Here is a 24,947-nt window from a genome sequence, read left to right as displayed (position 1 = left end):
ACTGGGTAAGAGTGGTCTGCTTAATTCAGACACTCTGTTCATCACCACCCCCTTTTCTGAATCGTTTGTGGCCACTATAGGTGTGGCAGGGTATACTCAGACTTGAGTCCCTTGCTCACTGCACCATCAGGATTCAAGCAAGCCGGGCCGACGACGGCTGAAATGCCAGAAACCGGTCCCGGAAGCTTGTCTCCTTTCCGGTGAAGAATTGGCTTGGTAGTTTGGTCTGCCCTGTTCCCATGATGCACTGGGCCAGGGACAGAGTAATTTGCATATAGCCAGGTTCTGAGCAGGGATGGTGCAGTGAGTTAAATAACGGTGATGGATCAAGCCCTGATCTTTGGACTGGGTAAGAGTGGTCTGCTTAATTCAGACACTCTGTTCATCACCACCCCCTTTTCTGAATCGTTTTTGGCCACTATAGGTGTGGCAGGGTATACTCAGACATGAGTTCCTTGCTCACTGCACCATCAGGATTCAAGCAAGCCGGGCCGACGATGGCTGAAATGCCAGAAACCGGTCCACGGAAGCTTGTCTCCTTTCCGGTGAAGAATTGGCTTGGTAGTTTAGTCTGCCCTTTTCCCATGATGCACTGGGCCAGGGACAGACTAATTTGCATATAGCCAGGTTCTGAGCTGGGATGGTGCAGTGAGCTAAATAACGGTGATGGATCAAGCCCTGATCTTTGGACTGGGTAAGAGTGGTCTGCTTAATTCAGACACTCTGTTCATCACCACCCCCTTTTCTGAATCGTTTTTTGCCACTATAGGTGTGGCAGGGTATACTCAGACATGAGTCCCTTTCTCACTGCACCATCAGGATTCAAGCAAGCCGGGCCGACGACGGCTGAAATGCCAGAAACCGGTCCCCGGAAGCTTGTCTCCTTTCCGGGGAAGAATTGGCTTGGTAGTTTGGTCTGCCCTGTTCCCATGATGCACTGGGCCAGGGACAGACTAATTTGCTTATAGCCAGGTTCTGAGCTGGGATGGTGCAGTGAGCTAAATAACAGTGATGGATCAAGCCTTGATCTTTGGACTGGGTAAGAGTGGTCTGCTTAATTCAGACACTCTGTTCATCACCACCCCCTTTTCTGAATCGTTTTTGGCCACTATAGGTGTGGCAGGGTATACTCAGACAGGAGTCCCTTGCTCACTGCACCATCAGGATTCAAGCAAGCCGGGCCGACGACGGCTGAAATGCCAGAAACCGGTCCCCGGAAGCTTGTCTCCTTTCCGGTGAAGAATTGGCTTGGTAGTTTGGTCTGCCCTGTTCCCATGATGCACAGGGCCAGGGACAGACTAATTTGCATATAGCCAGGTTCTGAGCTGGGATGGTGCAGTGAGTTAAATAACGGTGATGGATCAAACCCTGATCTTTGGACTGGGTAAGAGTGGTCTGCTTAATGCAGACACTCTGTTCATCACCACCCCCTTTTCTGAATCGTTTTTGGCCACTATAGGTGTGGCAGGGTATACTCAGACATGAGTCCCTTGCTCACTGCACCATCAGGATTCAAGCAAGCCGGGCCGAAAACGGCTGAGATGCCAGAAACCGGTCCCCGGAAGCTTGTCTCCTTTCCGGTGAAGAATTGGCTTGGTAGTTTGGTCTGCCCTGTTCCCATGATGCACTGGGCCAGGGACAGACTCATTTTCATATAGCCAGGTTCTGAGCTGGGATGGTGCATTGAGCAAAATAACGGTGATGGATCAAGCCCTGATCTTTGGACTGGGTAAGAGTGGTCTGCTTAATTCAGACACTCTGTTCATCACCACCTCCTTTTCTGAATCGTTTTTGGCCACTATAGGTGTGGCAGGGTATACACAGACATGAGTCCCTTGCTCACTGCACCATCAGGATTCAAGCAAGCCGGGCCGACGACGGCTGAGATGCCAGAAACCGGTCCCCGGAAGCTTGTCTCCTTTCCGGTGAAGAATTGGCTTGGTAGTTTGGTCTGCCCTGTTCCCATGATGCACTGGGCCAGGGACAGACTCATTTTCATATAGCCAGGTTCTGAGCTGGGATGGTGCAGTGAGCTAAATAACGGTGATGGATCAAGCCCTGATCTTTGGACTGGGTAAGAGTGGTCTGCTTAATTCAGACACTCTGTTCATCACCACCCCCTTTTCTGAATCGTTTTTGGCCACTATAGGTGTGGCAGGGTATACTCATACATGAGTCCCTTGCTCACTGCACCATCAGGATTCAAGCAAGTCGGGCCGACGATGGCTGAGATGCCAGAAACCGGTCCCTGGAAGCTTGTCTCCTTTCCGGTGAAAAATTGGCTTGGTAGTTTGGTCTGCCCTGTTCCCATGATGCACTGGGCCAGGGACAGATTAATTTGCATATAGTCAGGTTCTGAGCTGGGATGGTGCATTGAGCAAAATAACGGTGATGGATCAAGCCCTGATCTTTGGACTGGGTAAGAGTGGTCTGCTTAATTCAGACACTCTGTTCATCACCACCCCCTTTTCTGAATCGTTTTTGGCCACTATAGGTGTGGCAGGGTATACTCAGACATGAGTCCCATGCTCACTGCACCATCAGGATTCAAGCAAGCCGGGCCGACGACGGCTGAAACGCCAGAAACCGGTCCCCGGAAGCTTGTCTCCTTTTCGGTGAAGAATTGGCTTGGTAGTTTGGTCTGCCCTGTTCCCATGATGCACTGGGCCAGGGACAGACTAATTTGCATATAGCCAGGTTCTGAGCTGGGATGGTGCATTGAGCAAAATAACGGTGATGGATCAAGCCCTGATCTTTGGACTGGGTAAGAGTGGTCTGCTTAATTCAGACACTCTGTTCATCACCACCCCCTTTTCTGAATCGTTTTTGGCCACTATAGGTGTGGCAGGGTATACTCAGACATGAGTCCCTTGCTCTCTGCACCATCAGGATTCAAGCAAGCCGGGCCGACGATGGCTGAAATGCCAGAAACCGGTCCCTGGACGCTTGTCTCCTTTCCGGTGAAGAATTGGCTTGGTAGTTTGGTCTGCCCTGTTCCCATGATGCACTGGGCCAGGGACAGACTAATTTGCATATAGCCAGGTTCTGAGCTGGGATGGTGCATTGAGCAAAATAATGGTGATGGATCAAGCCCTGATCTTTGGACTGGGTAAGATTGGTCTGCTTAATTCAGACACCCTGTTCATCACCACCCCCTTTTCTGAATCGTTTTTGGCCACTATAGGTGTGGCAGGGTATACTCAGACATGAGTCCCTTGCTCTCTGCACCATCAGGATTCAAGCAAGCCGGGCCGACGACGGCTGAAATGCCAGAAACCGGTCCCTGGAAGCTTGTCTCCTTTCCGGTGAAGAATTGGCTTGGTAGTTTGGTCTGCCCTGTTCCCATGATGCACTCGGCCAGGGACAGACTAATTTGCATATAGCCAGGTTCTGAGCTGGGATGGTGCAGTGAGCTAAATAACGGTGATGGATCAAGCCCTGATCTTTGGACTGGGTAAGAGTGGTCAGCTTAATTCAGACACACTCTGTTCATCACCACCCCCTTTTCTGAATTGTCAAGCGTGAGAGACACATTACCCCTACCATGGACGATATAGTGACTGACCCGAATGGGGCCAAATGGTTCTCGAAATTGGACCTCAACTCAGGATACCATCAACTGGAACTGGAGCCGGCGAGTCGGTATATAACGACCTTCTCAACCCATGTGGGACTACGTCGATACAAGCGGCTGAGTTTTGGCGTGTCCTCTGCTGCAGAGGTATTTCAAAATGCCATACGTGAAGTATTGTTCGGGCTGAGCGGAGTGATCAACCTCAGCGACGACATCCTAGTGTACTCCGCGACACTGGAAGAACACCATGCACATCTGAGGGCGACCCTCCAAAGGCTAGTAGACTGTGGACTAACCCTACACCGGTCGAAATGCTCCTTTTATCAGGAGTCCATAGACTTCTTCGGGTACACCTTCACAAGAGAGGGACTGAAAGTTGACCCCGAAAAGGCGGAAGCAATCAAAGCATGCAGCAACCCGCGGAACCCCACAGAAGTGTGCAGCTTCCTAGGTATGGCCACGTACTGTGGCCGGTTCATTCCGAACCTGGTAGCGCTCGCAGAGCCCCTAAGAGCACTCACGCGGGTGGACCACAAATGAGAGTGGACGGCGTCAGCAAACAAAGCATTCCAAGACAACAAGGCGAATCTCCTGGATACGACAGTAATGGCATATTTTCAACCACGTCGCAAAACAGAGATGATAGTGGACGCCAGCCCAGTGGTCTTAGGGGCAGTACTCCTCCAGGAACACGGATCGGATGTATGGTAGCCAGTAGCGTACGCAAGCAAGGCGTTATCGGACACAGAAACTCAGTACGCCCAAATTGAACGAGAGGCACTGGCCATAAAATGGGCATGTCAGCATTTCCACCTATATCTGTGTGGCCAAGAATTCACTGTAGTGACGGACCACAAACCGCTGCTGCCACTGTTTGCGGGATCCGCCAGGCTGGCACCCCCATGGATAGAACGCTGGGCTGTCCAACTACAAGGATACAACTTTAAAATTGTCTTCCGACCTGGGGCACACAACCCAGCTGACTATTTATCCCGACACCCTGATGCCGCCAGTCAAGCCCCGCTACAGGAACATGAAACGTAAGCAGAAGAATTTGTCCACATAGTATCGCAAGCCGCATGTCTGGAAACCATGTCATTGAAGGAGATAGGGGAAGCGACTGCAAAGGACGAAACGCTATCCACAGTGCGACACGCTCTTGAAGGGAACCGCTGGGCGCACTTCCTTGATGGAGCGCAAACCCTTCGGCCAGAGGTCAGACACACACGCCAACAGCTGTGGCAAGTCAGGAGCGAGCTAAGCGAGGGAGATGCAGGGGTCATCCTGTTAGGACATCTGATCGTAATACCGGAGAGCCTCCAGCAGAGGATACTAGCGCTGGCCCACATAGGTCATCAGGGAATGGCCAAGACAAAAGCACGCCTGAGAAGCAAGGTCTGGTTCCCCGCCATGGACAGTCTGGTCAACGAAATGGTGCGCTCCTGTCACGCCTGCACCATCACCGGCAGCGATCCGGCACCCGCACCTGTGATCACAGAGAACGCCACCCAGACGCCGTGGTCACACCTGAGCATCGATTTCGGGAGCTTCCCCGACGGACGGCACACGCTAGTCCTGTTTGATTCATTCTCCAAGTTCCCGGTGGTAGAAATACTATCGTCAACGGCGTTTCCCCAAGTCAAGAAGGCCCTGAATCGCATCTTCGCCACTATGGGTCTTCCGGACGAAGTCAAATCAGACAATGGGCCACCCTTCCAAGGGAGAGAGTTTCAGAACTATCTCGAGAGTCTCCAGATCAAACACCGGAAGATTACCCCACTGTAGCCCCAGGCTAATGGGGAGGTCGAAAGACTGATGAGGACACTCAATCGAGCCCTGAGGATTGCAGTGGACCATGGAGAAGATCCCGAAATGGCCCTGGGTCAATTTCTGGGGGCCTACCGCCAAACGCCGCATAGTACTACCAAATGTGCCCCAGCACACATTCTATTCAAGAGAGCACCCAGAGACAGCATCCCGACTGATAGCACGTGGGTGCCTGGAGATAGGAATGACGAAGCCATTCAGGAGCGGAGGCGAACCACCAATTTGAAAGCGAGCGTGGCACGTCACGCCAAAGAGCCTACTCTGCAAATTGGAGACACCTTGGTGGTTCGGGATCGACACCCGGGATGGAAATTCCGAACACCCTACGAGCCCGAGGTGTGGGTCATAGAACGGATTCAAGGGACCATGGTCACCGCCCGGCAGAATGGCCAGGTAGTAACACGAAACGTGTCGTGTTTCAAGAAGACGAGAGAGCGGGCAGTGGGTCGTGAAACAACAGAACATTCAGAGATGGGAGATGATGGAGGTCTGGATCTTGAGACATCGTTCCCAGGATCACCGGTGGCAAGGCATTACGAAGGGAACTCATCAAGGGCGGTGACGCAAAACACCACGGTCGAATCCAGTCGATCGAACATGTCCCAGAGAGGTGATGGTGAGGAGGCAACCCCGGCGGGGGCTGCCGTATCCCCGTTTGCCCGGAGCCAGCGGTACAGTTTGCGATCCAACCCAAGACCAAGTCAGAAGCTGAGAGACTCCCTGAGATAAAAGTTTTGATTCCTGAAAAAAACTGACTAAATTGAAGGAGGGATGTAGAGAGCCACCCGGGATCTCCCGTACAATGTTGGCACTGCACTACGCATCCACACATACCCCGGGACAGGCTCGCACCGGGGTATAAATAAAGAAGCTGAAGACCACTCTGGGTCTTTCCGGCTAACCTGCATCACAGTGTCTGTGTCCCCTTATTCAAGCAGAAAAGCAGCCACGTGTTAGGCCCTGACCTTGGCCCTCCACAATCAGTTACTGAAGAAATACATGTGGTGTTCACCAGAATTTGGTTTAGAAGAGTAACTAGGGAGCTGTCCTACACATCTCACCCGAAATATTTGTGCCCTTATGATGCTGAAAATGTGTGGTTCTAAAGACAATTCCCCCACCAGTATTCTGTTTTCAGAATACAACAGAAATGGTAAGGACTTCCTCCGTGTGTGGGCGCTTGTGAATTTCCCATACCTGGAGCTTGATTATTGTAATGCCGGGGGGGGGCGCAATGGGCATTTGTGAACCGTTTTGCATGCCCCCAGGGTACTTTGGCATTACAGAAGGGGCCGCAGACGCGTGTGCAGTCTCTTCCCTAATATTGAAAGCTCACATACAGTGCCGGCGCTTCCTCAAGAGAGCGTTCCCTCAGTTCCTTGCAGGCGTTATCCCATGCAAATGAGTGAATCTCTTTGCCTCTCAGCCTGCACCGTATTGCAGACGTGGGCGCAGAGGCAAAGAACCTCTCATAAGGAGCACTGATAGTGCGAGCAACTAAAATGTGGCACACTGTCAGTGCGCTCCCTGATTTCAGGCCTTTGGAGGGGGGAAAGGGGTCCCATGGACCCCCAGACAACCCCTTGCAAGTAGGTGCAGTCACTCACTGCACCCGCATTCAAGGGGATCTCTAGTCCCCTTTCAAACTGCAGGTGGGTGCCAACAGCACTGTGAAAAGACAGAGCAGCTTCAAAGCTCCTGTTCTGTTTTTCACCTGAATTCACTGCACCCAGGAAAGCACGAATCAAGGGAATTTATACCAGTGTTTCCTGTGAACTGCTGCTAACAACGTCTGATGCTAACGAAAATGTGTTCCCAAGCACACACACTCACACACACACACACTTAAAACACATAAACACCTTTCCAAACCACATAATGGTAACATATATTTCCAACCACCCCCAGCAAATGGCTGCAAAAAGGTTAAAGCTATAATCCATGTCAAGGCTGATAACCTGCAAGTACATCTCATATTTGAGACGCACATCCAACTGGCACGCATACTTAGGTGGGAGTTTAAGTGAAGGAAAAGGGTTTCTGCAAAAGAACGCTCTGTCAATACTACCACTTGGGCAGGTATTCTGAGATTCAAACTGGTCACACTCCACACTGCATCCCTACACAACTCAGAAAACATCAATTAGTGGTATAATAAGCACTGAAAATTTTCAGAATCAGGACTTCATTACAAGTTTCTCTGGTAATGAAACGCAGATGGAATTAACAGTTCTAGCCTGTATTAACCGTGAGTTGATGTGATTACAAGTTAAACTTCCCTGAATGGGAAAAGACTTGTGTGTTGGGTAGGCACAGTTTTTGTCGATCCCAGGGAGTTATTTGTACATCTTTTCTACCTGCTATGTGCAGGTAAGAGTTAGGAAGTTTCTCAGGGGTGAGAATTCTGTGGTCCCAGGTAAAAAGCATGGTCTGTTCCCCGCATATTTCTAAAGGGGGTATGCGGGAGGCTGGGATTTTCCTCTGCCTGCATCCTCTGCCTCTTTCCCAGCCACTGTCTTTCTGGGGCAGATATGTGGGGAGCAGTATTTCGGTCTGGGAACACCATCAAATTGTAGCTGCAAGGAGTGGCACTCCTAGACAATTCGTTATGAGGAACAAAGGTTTATTTTTCATTTTTTACAATGAGGGATTTACAAAGAAAAGCTGAGGATTTACAAAGAAAGACACCGCTCATCCCGCTGTCACCAAGATTAGTTTTTCAATTCACATTAGGTGCACTTGGACCGAGGAAGGCAGCCATTACAACTCCCACTGGTTGAAAAACGTAAAAGGTATACAAAAATGGCCAAGCACTCTATCTTATTATTGTCATGTGCTTATCTAGGTTCCTGATCGATACTGTGACCTTATGCCCCTATTCGGCTATAAATCCATTTATTCCCTATATTGGCATAACCGTTCAAGTGCGATTTTCTGTAAAGTCATCTCTGGCCTCACACGAGCAGAGCCACAGAGCCACATTCCAGCATGACTCTCTGCTACTTCCTTTGCGACCAATTAGTGCAATGACAGAGCAGCAGTCACTATCTGATATTCCTAGATAACACTCCGAGTTCTTCAACAAGATAAAAACTTAGCAAACCTGGAAATCCCCGCTTGCTATGTTTTGATTAGTAATAGAACTCTAATGAGCAACTGATAGCTGCCACTTCCTAGTGACATCTTTAATTGACGTCTTATGTCCAGCAAACTTGCGTCAAACCCGGCACCTGTCAGGTATAAATATTACCAACGTTGCCTTAAGCAATACGAAGCTGTGAGCTGTGAGAGCGAAGCTAACTGCTGTTGAGCGTTGCCTGTCGCTGCAGCCTGCTATCCTGTGGTGGTGAAGCTACTGATTACCATTATCGCCGCTACAGCGCGAACTATGGTTCAGTACGCTTGAGGAGCCGTGCAGCCGTCCTCTGCGAAGACATCCAGCCCAGCTGCCCGCGGACGCTGTCACCCCTCCTTCCTCCAGACGCGCTGAGAGAAGCCGCTGCCTTTCTCGTGCAGAGAAATCCAGTCCCGGCGCTTCCAGTTTACCCTCGCAGGTGACTGGGATATCGAGAGAGACCCCTGAAGGAGATACCAATCCTCCATCATTCTATTCAGAGGTATGGTGTTGACTAAACCCTTAGACGAGAATTCTTGAAACAAACCTTGGCAAAACCAACTTAACTTAAGCTACTTACTTACTCCCCTTCTCACGTGTTAGGCCTAGGTCAGGCACACTGGGGTAGGCTTAGTTAGAAGCACCAGTTGAGTATGTTAGCCTAATGTATATATGACTGTATATATGTTTTATTACTTTTAAACCATTGTATGGCTAAGAAACCATATCAATGCTTTTACAGTTCTATTTCGCTATTCTTATCTTACTGTACGTACTTTTTATAATAACAGTTATTGCAATTGTGGCAATACATTTCTCTTGTATGAGAAGAAAGACTGTTCAATAAATGTTAACCCTTTATTGATAAACGCCCGTCTCTCTATTCTCTACATACCGTGAAAGTAAACTGCACTAGACTGACTGAGTGAAATCTATGTCTATTGTTTCACACGACCCTAGAGATCGACTCTTGATCTGAGGAGCAAAGTTGTCATGTTGCACGGTTGTTGGAAAGCTGAATCCCTTCTTGTCTGTGCCAAGGAAGCTGATCACTTCCTATGCAGAGAAGAAAGTTTCCAGTGACCTCTGAGCTAGTTGGTAACACAACCCAATTAAGTTTAGCATAGTCAGTGGAGGCCTGGAATATAAGCAGTTCCACGTCGATACTACTGTTTATGTTATTCCAATGCGCAGGGCCTAGTGGGAAACTAGGAACTACACTACATGGCGCCCAACGTTTGGTAAGGCGATAAACTAACGTAAGACTTGTAGAGTAACTCAGTCGTGCATATTTCACACCCCTTTCTCCCGTAAATACTCCAATAGACGTCTGGAGTGGGTGAAAGGTTAAAATCCGCCCGACCTTAGTAGGAAGAGATTCCTATGTAAAGCTCTGGTTTATTCAACGTTGAAGGATACAGTGTTCCAAAATATTGTGCATCTAATCTTTGTCTCCTTGGAGACCTACTCTGCAAAAACTGCATTTATACAATGTCAGTAGAAAACAACGGCACCACTGGGGCCGCAGTAGATGCGACTCAGCAAGGTCCCGAATACACAGACCCGGATGCAATAATCATCCCGGCACATTTAAGGAGATCTATAACTTTAAAACTTATAGAAAACGGACTACCACCTCAAGGTGGTACAGTAATTTTCGTGATAGAGGCTCACGAGTATCGGCAGACAGAGGTATTCTATTCATGGATAAACTTTCCAGCGGTAAACGCTATAACACAAGAGTTTCACTATTACAAAATAGAGGAACCTCCGGAAGAGTACGCTCCTTTCGAGGAGGTTGAAATTCCACTTAAATTTCAAGAGCACCTGCTCTGGTTTAATGGCGCCCTAAAACACAATGATCACATAACCAGGCTCGGTCCACTAGGTAGACCAGGAGCCACGTGGCCGGTTCTAGCCAGCTACACACCACATCCTGACATTATAAGAATGTCTAGAGAAGAGCTGTTAGCACAGCTAAACACATTAATAAAAATACATAGGCAATTAGTCCAATATGTAATACGGACTGCAACAGTCCAGCCAGCTGTTAATGTACCACAGCTGACCCCTCATCAGGGGAACACAAATAAAATTACACCACAGAACATACAGTCATGTCTTGGTAAAACACCCGTAAAACGGGAACAAATTCCTTTCTGGTTAGCCCAGAAAATCACTCAAATAGAGGCAGTATTTCCTGATACTACCCCTATTGAGAAACACAGAATCTTGACCATCTGCCTTCCTATGGGAATCGCACCACACGTGGAGGACTGCGACACTTGGGGTACAGTCTTTGCTTCCATTTACACAAAAACACACGGTGTTCCGTCTATGGCGGTAATACCAGACGTGCTAAAACAGATTCAAAATGAATTCGGTCCAGAACCAGCTTTAAATCTAGGTATGAAATTACTGAAAGACTTCAAGCAGGTCACGGCTATATTATTAGCCAATGTAAAGGGAGAAGCAGCATCTGTGGCGATTCGCCAGAAGTTGAGGGAAACAGATATAAAAGATCCTGTTGAGCTTGCAAAAATCATAGAAAAATGCTATGAAGAATTAGGTAGAGACAGCTTGGGTGGGAAACCAGTTAAGCCCCCACTGCTCGAAAATCCAGAAAAATTATTTATTAAAAATAATTTAAACACTCCTAAAAAGAGCTGGGATGGAAATAAACAATCCAGTCCCAAGGAAAAAGTTTTCCAGTCCAGAGGAAGGTCTCCTCGACGGAGGGAAAGAACTCCGACTCGAGAACGCCAGTCTCCCCAACGGGAGCCCTCTGAGAAAAGATATAACCTTAGAAATAGGGATAATATAAAAAGACCTGATAGATATCAAAGTATTGATACACGTCCCTCTCGATCTTCTCCACAGAATTCGGAAAGAAGAGGACGGTCAGACCCAGGAGAGCACACCAAGTCCAAAGACAAGGAACCTGCTCAAAATAAGAAATCTCAATTTCAGAAAAAGAAGGTAGCCAGTATTAGAGTAATCAACCATGCCGAGAATACTGAGGACACAGTTGAAAAACGGGGAGTGGGCATTGACAATGTTGGACAGTGCAGCAGAAATCAGTATAGCGCGCAAGAACTTGATGAGTCATCTGGAGACAGTGGACACAAATGAATACATTCAGGTTGAAACTGCCGACGCCAGACTTAGCGAGCCCCATAAAATATACGAAATAACATTGCGTATGGAGGGTGATAAGACTAGGAAAATTAAGAGTCTATTTTGGGATAAGCTCTCAAAAGGCTATGATATTCTGTTAGCTGAAAAAGATTGGCCCCCAGAGTTTGTCAGGGAGTGCCCTCGTGGCGAAGAAGTGATTATGCCTGCCTTCTCGAATCACATACCGATTCATAAGAAATACACATATGCAAGGAAATGGGCAGTAGCCCAGGCACCTGCATTGTATAAAAATCATGTAGGATGGGATGAGGATTCTCCGCCTCACAAAATCCAACTAAAAAGTGAACCAACTGCCCAACGGCAGTATCCCATAAAGCAAGAAGCTAAAAAACAAGTCAGGGAGATCTTAGATCAACTTGAGTACCAGGGGGTGATTGAAACATGCACCTCTCAAATGAACAATCCTTTGTTTCCTGTCTCCAAGCCAGACAATTCATATCGTCTAGTTTTGGACTACAGACACCTTAATACATGTTGCAAAACTTTTGCAGTACAAAACTCGCATAGTGCAGCCCTAATGAATAATATAGTTAGGGAAAAATATAAAACGACATTAGACATTTCTAATGGTTTCTTTTGTCAAAACATTGCACCAGAAAGCAGATACTTGACCGCTTTCTCCGCATTTGGGTCACAGAAAAAATTCTGTCGACTCCCACAGGGGTTCAAGAACAGCCCAGGACTATTCTCAGCTAGGGTAACAGAGTTACTACAAATCTATGATGATGAAGCATTATCTTACGTAGATGATATTTATCTCACAGACGACGACTTGGATACTCACTTGAAAAGAGTGAACACCATTATACTTGGGTTCGCAGCAGAGGGTTACAAATTCAACTTTAAAAAGTCCCGAATTGCCCATCTGACAGTACTGTTTTTAGGGTACGAATTATCAAGTGAAGGGAAAAGCCTAGCGGACAACTTCTTAGAGAAGTGCGCTGTACTCCAAGCTCCAAAAACGCTGAAGAATTTACAATCCATTCTAGGTTTCCTGAATTTCGGAAGAACTTACATCCTAAACTACGCAGAGAGGGTTAAACCTCTCTACGAACTAATTAAACCTGATTTAAAACAAATCAATTGGACTCAAAAACACACAGAAATTTTGAGATCACTGCAAACAGACATGTTAGCAAAAACAAAATTAGATACACGTGACAACACGATCGATCTTGTAATCCGAGTCATCCCAGGAAGATGCGGATTCACGTACCTAACCTCTAATGAGGGAGAAAAGGTACCAATTTCAATTAAATCTCACTTGTACACACAAGCAGAAAAAACATTCAGTCACACAGAAAGAACTGTGAACGCAGTGCAAATCGCATTAGCAAATGAAAGAGAACTAGCACACGGCAAACGGATTAATATCCTTACAGCGGAATCCGCCTTCGAAGCGCTATTCAGTCCAGTAAACCTGCCTACAGTGTCACTGGATCCGAAATGGATACAGTGCATAGATTCTCTAGGAGCGGAAGACGTGAAATACTATTTTGCCCCGCAATTTGAAGAACTGAATGATTTAGAGTATGAAGAAGAATATCCTCTGCCAATCGAAATCCTGCCTCTCCCACAATACGCATGTATAATCTATACAGATAGCTCTGTACAGCATTTCAACGTAGAGAGAAAATCCTACGATGCAGCATGTGCGATCATTAAATGTCGTTGGCTGTGCGGTAAAATCAAACCGAAAATAACAAAAACTGAATCAGTGAAGTACTGTTCGGCTCAAAGAACTGAAATCAGATGTTTAAAGATGGCGCTCGAAAATGCAGAACGCGAATTCCCCACACTTATAGTGTGCGATTCTCATTTTTGCGTCAATTCTTACAATAACAAACTGCAGAGTTGGATCGAAAACGACTACAAAGATGATACAGGTGCCACAATAAAGCATAAAAAGCTCTGGAACGAGGTAGCTCTTTTATGTAAAGAACTACAAAAGACTCACGTGATTCACGCACAGAGTCTTCAACGTGATGGCGTTCACGTTGCAGGGAATTCATTGGCTAATACAGCCACAGCGGAAGCAACTAACCCGGCTTCCGTAGCCACAAAAAAGCGTACAGATAAGTATATAGACGGGGAAACAATGCTGGCAGTAAAAACGACCGTAAAAGGCGACTGTGCAGCACTACCCGTAAACTATCCACTCAATTATGCATACATAATCGATGCAAACTCCGTTCCTTTTGCTCGAATCCCTGGAGTGGGGGATAGAGTAATTCCAAACAGGAGCAGGAGGGGCTTCCTATTACTGGAAGCACACATGGGGTTGGGTCTGAAACACCAAACAATCAAAGCCTCTCTGAAAGAATTACAATCAGAGTACTGGTGGCCAGGAATGAGTATAGATATTCAATGTTTTGCTCAAAAATGTGAAGACTGCAACAGAGATCGCAGTAATGAACAGGACAGTGTAGTTTCAGGATCCCTTCTAGACAGCATAAGGCAGTCTATCTGCGCAATCAAAGAAGAGAAGCGCGTCCCAGTGTACAACGTTTAAGATGAAAAGCACTTAAAAAATGAGGCCACCATCGCTCGGCTGACGCTAGAACGGTTATAAAAGATTTGCGAGTCCATATCGGCACATGCGCAATTACCACGTTCCATTCTGACCAGGGTCCTGCTTTCAGCTCTCGAGCCTATAAGGAGGCCATGGCCAGCATGGGAATTGGGTTGCGGTATTCTTGTCCGTCGCACAAGTGTGATAGAAAGAAAAAGCCGGGACATAAAGCAATCTATAACAGCGAAGGTATTAGGTTCAGGCGCTGGGTGGGTCAAACATTTAATAAGTGTCCAGACTAGTCTTAACAACATGCCAAGAAATTCTCTAAAAGGTTTCAGCCCATACGAACTATTGTTCGGAATAAGAATGCGCGTTCAGGACCTCGATAGTCAGATGTCAGTGGTACAAGAAGAAACAAAGCAGTTTGAAGTAAAAGACCGTTTGGCTGTTTTACAGGAACTGAATGAAACAAGAAAATCATTAAGCAACATAAAGTTAAAGCAACAGCCAAGTACCACTGACGAGGCACCACCAGCAACAGCCCCAGCAAGGCCTGTCTGGATTCCAAAGATTGGGGATCTAGTCAGGGAAAAGATCGCGGTGAAGAAGGAATTTGGGCCTTCTTACAGAAAAGCAGTACCTGTCTTAGCAGTCACCGGAACAAGATCAGTTGTGCTACCGCCCCTTGCTGGTAAAAAGGAGAACAGAGTCGTGTCCATCGACCTGGTAAAACCACAAGCATGTGGCCTATAATCAACAGTAGGCCCAGTGGACTCCCAAGAAACAACAGAATACCCAAACTTGCAACAATCCAAGAGGTTCAAACTGAAAGACTCATCACATTCGATCAGCCTGCAGTGCACAATGAAGGACTATGCAATAATGCCATGGAACTCGTGCCTCTTGAAACACAGATTGAAACAGTTCATCAAGAAACAACACCAGTCTACAATAATGTGGCATCAGAAAGTGCTACCGAGAGACAGATTGAAAGAACAATCCCATCAATTGACAGAACTGCTTCTGGTTATTTCATCAACTTCGACAACTTCTCCGAAGATTTAAATGACCCCGAAGTGATGCCAGAAACAAAAAAGTCTTTTAAAGAAAAAGCAACGAAACTCTTTCATCAACTGAAGGAAATCTACCTTGTTTCCCCTTGGCTAGAGTTCTGGTTCGGTCTAGGTGTATTTTTCCTCCTGCTTTGGCTCATCATGGTACTGTGTTTGGGAAAATTCATTGAGGGAAAATATATTACAATGGACACAGCAAGTCAGAACATCAACCTAGTCCTGAAACCACACAGATCATCCCACGTGAAGAAAAGAGAACTGTCAACAGTAAATGTCACAGCAATTCCAATACCTGGTGGGGTAGTATGGGAGAAAACAGACTATGAGATCTATGGTCCGGTCGAAATCCTGAAGTATCCTCATCAACTGAAGGTTTCCTTAAGTGACTTTGTGACACCGAGTACATTCTCTGATGATTGGGACTTTAACAGTATTAATGACATGATGTCTGATTTAGTAATGTCAGCTAGATTCACAGATCATGATTATTTACAAGGTTCATCTAGTTATGAGCAGTTATTCTGTTACACCCACTATGGGGATCATTACTTGCATAAATCTGCACAGCCTAGAAATGTTTTTATGTATAATCAATGGGAACATTGTTCTACACCACCTAAAAGCAGTTCTAAAGCATTTTTTGAGAAATTCAAATATTTTTCAGGGTTTAACACCAGTGATGCAGAAACGTTTTATTATAAACTGTTAGATAAAACAGGAATGAAAACAATGCTGACAAATTCTAAATTGATATATTCAGAAGCATTTTATGACAAAATGATGACATTTGGTTTTGATTATTGGAAAAATAATATTGAAACAAAATCAATTTGGGGTACAAAAGATTGGCAGGTGCAAGGCATAGAAGCACTGTTTAGAACCTGCATGATACCAGAACAAATGTTATTTTTAAATGACACTGTACACCAAACATCTTGTCTTGGCCTAGCCAAGAACAAAGAAATGAAAACACCGTCTATACCAAAGCCAATAGCTGAGAATACAACTGCAGATAATGAGTTAGACGTGTCACACATTTTACATTTCAACAGAACAAATCCTGATTGGAAAAAGTGGTTAATCTGGCCTACAGACACAAATAGCTGTCAAGATAGGTTCCTGAACAAAACACAGGGTTTAAAAATGACCAGATTAGACCCTAGATATTCCCAGAGACAACATCCAGGAATTATAACCACATACAGTGTAGGTAAACTCTGCCTAGAATGGCTAACTACATCCACACTGGCTGAAATTAAGCAACACTTGTCTTTATTAAAAGATGGTGCTGATTTGCGCGATTTCATTCTTGGACCACGCAAACAGCGTCAAAAGCGTTTCATAGCGACCAGTATCTATGCTGCTTACAACGAGGCTTGGAAAGTAAAGCAAATTGAAACAGCTGAAAAAATACGAGACATTGATCGTATTAATTTGGAAAAATCACTTTCTGTGGTAGACAATGGGTTAATGACTCTGTCTTCCAGAATATATTCTTTGGACAATATTGTATCCTCTGCCTTTGATGTGATAGACAGAGATTTGCTAATGTTACAACATGGCCAGTCTCAATTACGCTCTATTATAGAACTAGGCTGGACGCTGCAAAATCTTCGTTCAGGCTATGTGCCTTGGCGTCTGATAAACACAACGTCATTATTTTCCATTTTTAACCTTACTGATAAACAGATCAGTTTGGCACAGAAAGGAGCAGACTATACAATCTTGAGCATCGAGAAACTCGAGAGATTACCATTGACAATGTCAGAGAGTCCTGTCATTGAATGGATAATACACGGAATTATCACAATTCCGATAACAACGTTCCGCTTTAAAAAGTGCCTTGAATACATACCTGCTGGCCAGTATGAACAATTGGGTAAGGGATATGTAAAATCCGAATGGAAATTACCATACACTCATTCTTGCTATAGTGACAGCGACAAAAATGTATTTCTTAGTGGTGACAACTGTAAACACTCACTAAGCGGTATACTTTTGTGTCAGGGTATTAATTTACACGGAGCATGTGATGGCAATTCAAACAACCTTTCATGCCACCAGCTAGTCACACCTGCAACTCAGATAGAGCCCTTCTTTATGCAACTCGCAAACGGGAGTTACATTCTAAGAACGGATCACAGGTGCTGTGGCCTCGCGCCCGGACTAAGTTATCTAGTAGAAGTAACGTCCATGGTCAAATGTTGTATGCAAGCATTGTTTCCGAGCGGGCCTCCAGACACAGTGACTCCCCTCTGGCCTCGTCTGAATCTCTATTCTATACGAATTGATACATTAAGCAAAATGAAATCTGTGCTTTTACAGACAACAGTGCCTATAACGTCATCTAAAGAGACGTATGATCTTCTAGTCGCAAGGACGGCTACTGAGGTCCATGACCTTTTATCAACAAATTGCCCCGTGCATTTCGTACAAATACTCGACCAACTCCTTAACATGTCTAGTGCTACAAGCATCCCAGGCATATTCAAGACAGTCTTTACGGGACTGCTAACACCCTTCCAGGCAATTTTGGGAATCTTTCCTAATTTTGTGCACTCCATCTTTGGTGGTATTCCACTATTTTTTGGACTCATCGCAGGGATTCTATTTTTGACCCTTCTGCTACGTTATGGCAAACCTCGGCTCAGACATAGCTCCCATGGGAATGGAAGAAACAATCCTAGCAATGCGCTACAGGGACAGGATAACTAACGTCCTCGGATTGGCCAGGCTGAGAGATCTAAACATGACCTGGTTCCTTTCATTCAGACCGATATGGCAAAATTGCATTTTACCTGTGCTACGGTGTATGCTTTGCGGCGAGGAATGCGTGTTGGACATCTGTCTTTCACTTCCATCAGCAGTACCAATGGACGTCGATACTTTGCTAAGTCCAATAACGGCTCACGCATTGTGTTGTCCCCAGCGGCTACCAATCCTGATGACGGCATTCGTGGAGACTCCTGTACTACAGCCAAGTGGTAACAGTGGAGCGAGTGACAAAAGCAACATCATCCAGGTACAACGTTCTGTGAGCATTGCTGATCCTGCATTCGATGACAGCAATCATTCTCACACCTGCCAAGTTTCAGCGCTATCTAATTTGGTTGAACTATCACCTGATTTTGTAGACCAATTCTTTGCGAGCCTGTCTGATACGATGTTCTCACCCACAGAGAAACAATAACTTTTGAAAAGCTTTCCGACACACGGCGTTCCCATGAACTCTGAATTCGGCCTTCAGTTTTGATCAACATAAAACTGCCAGGAGCTTTGGTAAACTGATTTTTTCTTTGAATTGGACAATTTTTTTAAAATATTGACCCTCTCTTTTTGGCACGAACAATTCTTTGCTTAACGTAAAAACTATTCTTAGAGAACAGAAGCTTCATACTTCTATTTCTAAACACATCTAGAGACATAACAACATAACACCAGCCTCTAGCACACATATTATTACAATGCATTTTTATGTGATGATTTATCTCGCATTTCTTCTGTCAGAGATACTTCATGTGTAATTCTTTATGCATAATCGTTCATTGATTTCATATGCAATACCTTTTGAATGATTACTATGCTTTAAAAAACGTACAGTACCTAAATTCCATGTATTACAAGTACGCCTATTTCGAATGCATTTATGTATTTTGGGGTGGGCTATGTTACACAATGTTACACATACATCTAATTGCTTAGTTTTAGTAATTTTGATGGACATGAATTCGTGGAGTGGGTGTCATGTGCTTATCTAGGTTCCTGATCGATACTGTGACCTTATGCCCCTATTCGGCTATAAATCCATTTATTCCCTATATTGGCATAACCGTTCAAGTGCGATTTTCTGTAAAGTCATCTCTGGCCTCACACGAGCAGAGCCACAGAGCCACATTCCAGCATGACTCTCTGCTACTTCCTTTGCGACCAATTAGTGCAATGACAGAGCAGCAGTCACTATCTGATATTCCTAGATAACACTCCGAGTTCTTCAACAAGATAAAAACTTAGCAAACCTGGAAATCCCCGCTTGCTATGTTTTGATTAGTAATAGAACTCTAATGAGCAACTGATAGCTGCCACTTCCTAGTGACATCTTTAATTGACGTCTTATGTCCAGCAAACTTGCGTCAAACCCGGCACCTGTCAGGTATAAATATTACCAACGTTGCCTTAAGCAATACGAAGCTGTGAGCTGTGAGAGCGAAGCTAACTGCTGTTGAGCGTTGCCTGTCGCTGCAGCCTGCTATCCTGTGGTGGTGAAGCTACTGATTACCATTATCGCCGCTACAGCGCGAACTATGGTTCAGTACGCTTGAGGAGCCGTGCAGCCGTCCTCTGCGAAGACATCCAGCCCAGCTGCCCGCGGACGCTGTCACCCCTCCTTCCTCCAGACGCGCTGAGAGAAGCCGCTGCCTTTCTCGTGCAGAGAAATCCAGTCCCGGCGCTTCCAGTTTACCCTCGCAGGTGACTGGGATATCGAGAGAGACCCCTGAAGGAGATACCAATCCTCCATCATTCTATTCAGAGGTATGGTGTTGACTAAACCCTTAGACGAGAATTCTTGAAACAAACCTTGGCAAAACCAACTTAACTTAAGCTACTTACTTACTCCCCTTCTCACGTGTTAGGCCTAGGTCAGGCACACTGGGGTAGGCTTAGTTAGAAGCACCAGTTGAGTATGTTAGCCTAATGTATATATGACTGTATATATGTTTTATTACTTTTAAACCATTGTATGGCTAAGAAACCATATCAATGCTTTTACAGTTCTATTTCGCTATTCTTATCTTACTGTACGTACTTTTTATAATAACAGTTATTGCAATTGTGGCAATACATTTCTCTTGTATGAGAAGAAAGACTGTTCAATAAATGTTAACCCTTTATTGATAAACGCCCGTCTCTCTATTCTCTACATACCGTGAAAGTAAACTGCACTAGACTGACTGAGTGAAATCTATGTCTATTGTTTCACACGACCCTAGAGATCGACTCTTGATCTGAGGAGCAAAGTTGTCATGTTGCACGGTTGTTGGAAAGCTGAATCCCTTCTTGTCTGTGCCAAGGAAGCTGATCACTTCCTATGCAGAGAAGAAAGTTTCCAGTGACCTCTGAGCTAGTTGGTAACACAACCCAATTAAGTTTAGCATAGTCAGTGGAGGCCTGGAATATAAGCAGTTCCACGTCGATACTACTGTTTATGTTATTCCAATGCGCAGGGCCTAGTGGGAAACTAGGAACTACACTACATTATCATGGATTTGCGTTAATAATAAACCCTATATGGTCAAACACAAAAGATGAGGAACATATCACATCCAGATGTACAGTAACATGAAGCCTCCATAAACTTCACGATTTGAATTAATGAGTCAGCCTTCATTGATTAATACATTTCCAAATTTTTCATTTGCAACAAAAGCCAATGTATTTGGATCTCTATGTACCTCTTCAGGGCTAATATAGATGTATATGCAAAATCAGTTCTCACCCAGTCGAGTGAATAAAGTGAGCCACTCCAGGTCAGCGTTTTGACTAAATTTCTTTATTGTGGTAGAAAGATGACATTTTAATTTGGTACAAAAGGCAACACATTTCGTTCTCTAGGAACTTCTTTAGGGCTACAATAAAATACACACACACACACACACACACACACACACACATATATATATATATATATATATATATATATATATATATATATATATATATATATATATATATATATATATATATATATATATATATATATATATATTTATTTTTTTATTTATACATATATATTCCATCACAACTTTCTCCGATACGGGGGCCCCCAACTCTGACAGAGCGGCCTTGGCTATACAGAATAGGAGCATCCTGCTGTAGTATCATCACCAAAAAAAAAAAGCTGATACCCAACTCTGCAAACACGTGTGCTTTTAGTAGTTAAAAGGGCGGCAGTTCTTAATTATTTCATGAAGCGTTTCAGCTGCTGAATCAAGCTTACACATTGGAGAGCAAAACATATAAAGCAAACTAATTTGCTGTGCTTGCTGCTCCTTCATTGCCCACAATGCACCTTGCTTCAGTGATTTTGTGGAGCATGTCATCAGTGATGTCATTTAAGATGTCATCAGTGATGTCACTGACCATGTCATGAGTGATGTAATATGTGAGGTAATAAGCAATGCATTGCGGGGCCCGAGTTATAGTTAGCGCAGCCAAGTATAACTGCTGAACTTCACTGGTTTTGTATGAGTGAAAACAGAGCCTAATATAACGTCCCTGTAACCTTTGGTTTTTTCAGCGAATTTCTAAGGTTTTTTAAAAGGTAGTTTCCAACTATAACATCCCTATAACCTTTCTTTTTTCAGTGAATTTCTATAGTTTTTTTAACTAGTAGTCGCATTTGCAGAGAGGTGGAGAAAGGAGGAGGGGCCTCTGACCAGCTGTCAGCAATCCCGCTGTCTAGGACTTACTGAAGGTAACAGAGGGGGTCCTTGGCCCCCAAGGACCCTTAGCATCTAAGGGGACTTCACTCCCAACTAGCAGTAAACCAGGAGGTGCAATTGCAGAGTGGTGGAGAAAGGGCTGTGGCCCCCGAAGACCTCTCAGGAATTTTCCTGTGTGGGACTTAATAAAGGCAACTGGAGAGATAGCTGCCCTCCAAGGACCCTCTGCAGCCAAGAGAACTTCATTCCCCAACCAGCAGAGCCCCAGGAGGTGTGTTTGCAGAGTGGTGGGGAAAGGTGGCCCCCCCTCCAACCTTCACTTTAGCCCCGGGAGGTGGTGGACTCTGGGGCCAGGAGGCCATAATGGTCCCCCTTCATATGTTATTTGAGCCCTGAGGAGGTGGTGGTCCCTGGGGATGTGGGAAGGCTGTGTGGCCCACAATATTTCTGTTAAGTGCCCGGGGTGGTGGCAATCCCTGGGAAATTCCATGCAGCCCCCCAATAAATTAAAGTTAAAGCCCCAGGGAGGGGGTGATCCCTGGGACTGCGGGGGACTGTGCGCCACCCATTTGGTTAATACATTAGCCCCAGGGAGGTGGAGGTCTCCAGGGCTATGGGGAGGCCATACCCGCCACACTAATTTTATTGTTTGCCCCAGTGAGGTGGCGGTCCCCAGGGCACAGGTGTGCCATCTGGGCCCCCCTCATAATTATTAAACTCTGGCCCTTGGATTTGGACCAATGAGGGGCTCAATATAAAGGAGTGCAGGAGTCGTGCATCTTTTTTTATTTTTCTGCAGATCTGCTGGTCCACCCCCAAACTTGTTGTAAAATAAATTAAAATAATACTTTTAACCCCTGGCACGGTGCCTGTGGGACCCCGCACCATATGTGGGGGTCAGGGTATTCCTACTGTCCCTACTGTTCCACCAACGCTCTGGAGTCAAGGGGACTTTATCCCCCAACCAGCATTGCACCAAGAGGCGTGTTTGCAGAGTGATGGAGAAAGGGGGCGTTGCCTCCAAAGACCCCTCAGCAATTCCGCAGTATGGGACTCACTGGAGGTAACATGGTAGGTAGTTGATCCCCAAGGACCCTATAGAGCCAAGGGGACTTCATTCTCCAACAGGCAGTGCACCAGGAGGCACATTTGCAGAGTGGTGGAGAAAAGGTGCACAACCTCAGAAGTCCTTTCAGCAATCCCGCAGTTTAGGACTTACTTAAGGTAACAAGAGGGCTTGATGACCCCCAAGGATTCTTCGCATTCAAGTGGACTTCATCCCCAAACTATTAGTGCTCCAGAAGGCACATTTGCAGAGTGGAGGAAAATGGGGGCATGGTCTACGACCACCTCTCAGCAATTCTACTGTGTGGGACTTACTGGAGGTAACAGGAGGGGGTTTCTGACCCCAAAGAACCTCAGGAGGCAGGAGGACTTCATCTCCCAGCAAGTAGTACACCAGGAGGCTTGTTTGCAGAGTGGTGGAGAAAGGGTTCATAGCCTCCGAAGACCTCTCAGCAATCCCATGGTGTGGGACTTACTGGAGGTAACAGGAGGTATTGCTGGCCCCCAAAGACCCTCAGCAGCCAAGGGGAATTTTCTCACCCAACCAGCAGGTCGCCAGGAGGCGCAATTGCAAAGTGGTGCAGAAAGGGGGCGGGCGCTCCAGCATCACGCCAGTAGCTTTTCCTTAAAAAAAAAATTATAATGGAAGGGGGGGCCGTTTGGGCCCCCTTTTCTGGGCTGATTTTGGCCCTAGCGTAAGCTATTTTTGGTATGGGGATGGGTCCATGCGGCCTCCTCCCCGGCCGATACAGCCCCACAGATTCCAAGGCCTACCTTTTCTTAATATTTTTTTTAATAAAGGTTGTGTGGCTCCCCTGATTTTGGCCCCAGGGAATATCATCCCCCGGGGCCTGCCCTTAATTTTTTTAAACATAGGAGTGGGGCTTGCGACCCCCCGCCCATCCTAGGCCAATTTTGGCCTTGGAGACCCCATCCCTGAGGTTCTGGCCACAATACTTGGTTCCTTGGTCCCGCCCAGGGCACCCAGTTTCTCAAGTTGGGGACCGCGGGGGAAGCCGGAAGGCCCTGCATGGCATTGCTTTTGGACAGAGAGAACTAAACATGCAGCCCCCTTTGTCCAAAAGGATTTCTACTCCTCTTCCTGCAAGCAAGCACATTTAACAAACTCTCATTAGTGCAAAGCGGAGAAGAGTTTGCTATGGATTGGCGGTTTCGGTCAATGTCCTGGAGTGCCCCCCCCCCCCAATCACCCCATGGGACTTTGCAGGAGCCGGCTCTTGGGGTGGTCTCCAGTGCCAGTATTGGCTCCTGGAGGGCGGCCACGCGGCCCTACTCCTTTGTTTTGTATTGCCCCATGGAGGTAATGTTAACCAAGACTGTGGCACTAGGAGCTACCAATGCTAATCCTGACCCTGGTTCAGAATGCGTATGTTAAATAACATTAGGACACAGATTATGTTTGTTTGTCTCAGACCCCCTTAGGGAATGTGTTTGGCTTGCAGCTGTCAAACAATCAAAACATAAAGTCATCAACATCACTTTCTGAGCTTATCACGGTTGTACATTTTAATTTCAACAGTATACTCCATTGCACTTCTAATTGTATTCATCACAGTTCTGCACACTTCTATTTCTCTACATTTCACACACCTCATCAGATGAAACGACACTCTCAGCAATGGCACAACCTGAAAGGGTGTTACATGGTGTTTTAGATAATTGGCCTCCCAAATACTCTCTTTCACTCAGTCATTTTGCATTTTATACTGCCTTTTGTCTCTAACAGAAATCAACCTGCCCCTGATTGAGTTAGGTCTGAACAGTTTTTTCTTGTCAATTGTCAGTGCAATAACCAAAAAATTGTATGGTGAAGGTTTGCTTTTCAAACACATTAACATTCTACATCAATACAGTTTATGTATATGTACTACAAGGGGAGTGCTTGTATTATATATTGATGTGCAGCCTGGTAATAAACGCCACTGCATATAATTGAAGAATGAGCATAGTAGTATGACGACCGGTTTTATTCTGTGGAATGAGATGAATGCATTAGGACCAGAGGAAATGATTACAATGGCTAGAACATTATTCACCACACACGTAGTTATAAATATGAGGAGGCTTACAATGCGTCAGTTTGAATTCGCCAGGAAGCGTTGACTTGTAAAACGAAGTG

This window comes from Lissotriton vulgaris, chromosome 3_1, assembly GCF_964263255.1.
Source record: "Lissotriton vulgaris chromosome 3_1, aLisVul1.2, whole genome shotgun sequence".
Taxonomy (NCBI): domain Eukaryota; kingdom Metazoa; phylum Chordata; class Amphibia; order Caudata; family Salamandridae; genus Lissotriton; species Lissotriton vulgaris.
Note: the sequence above shows the minus strand (reverse complement) of the source record.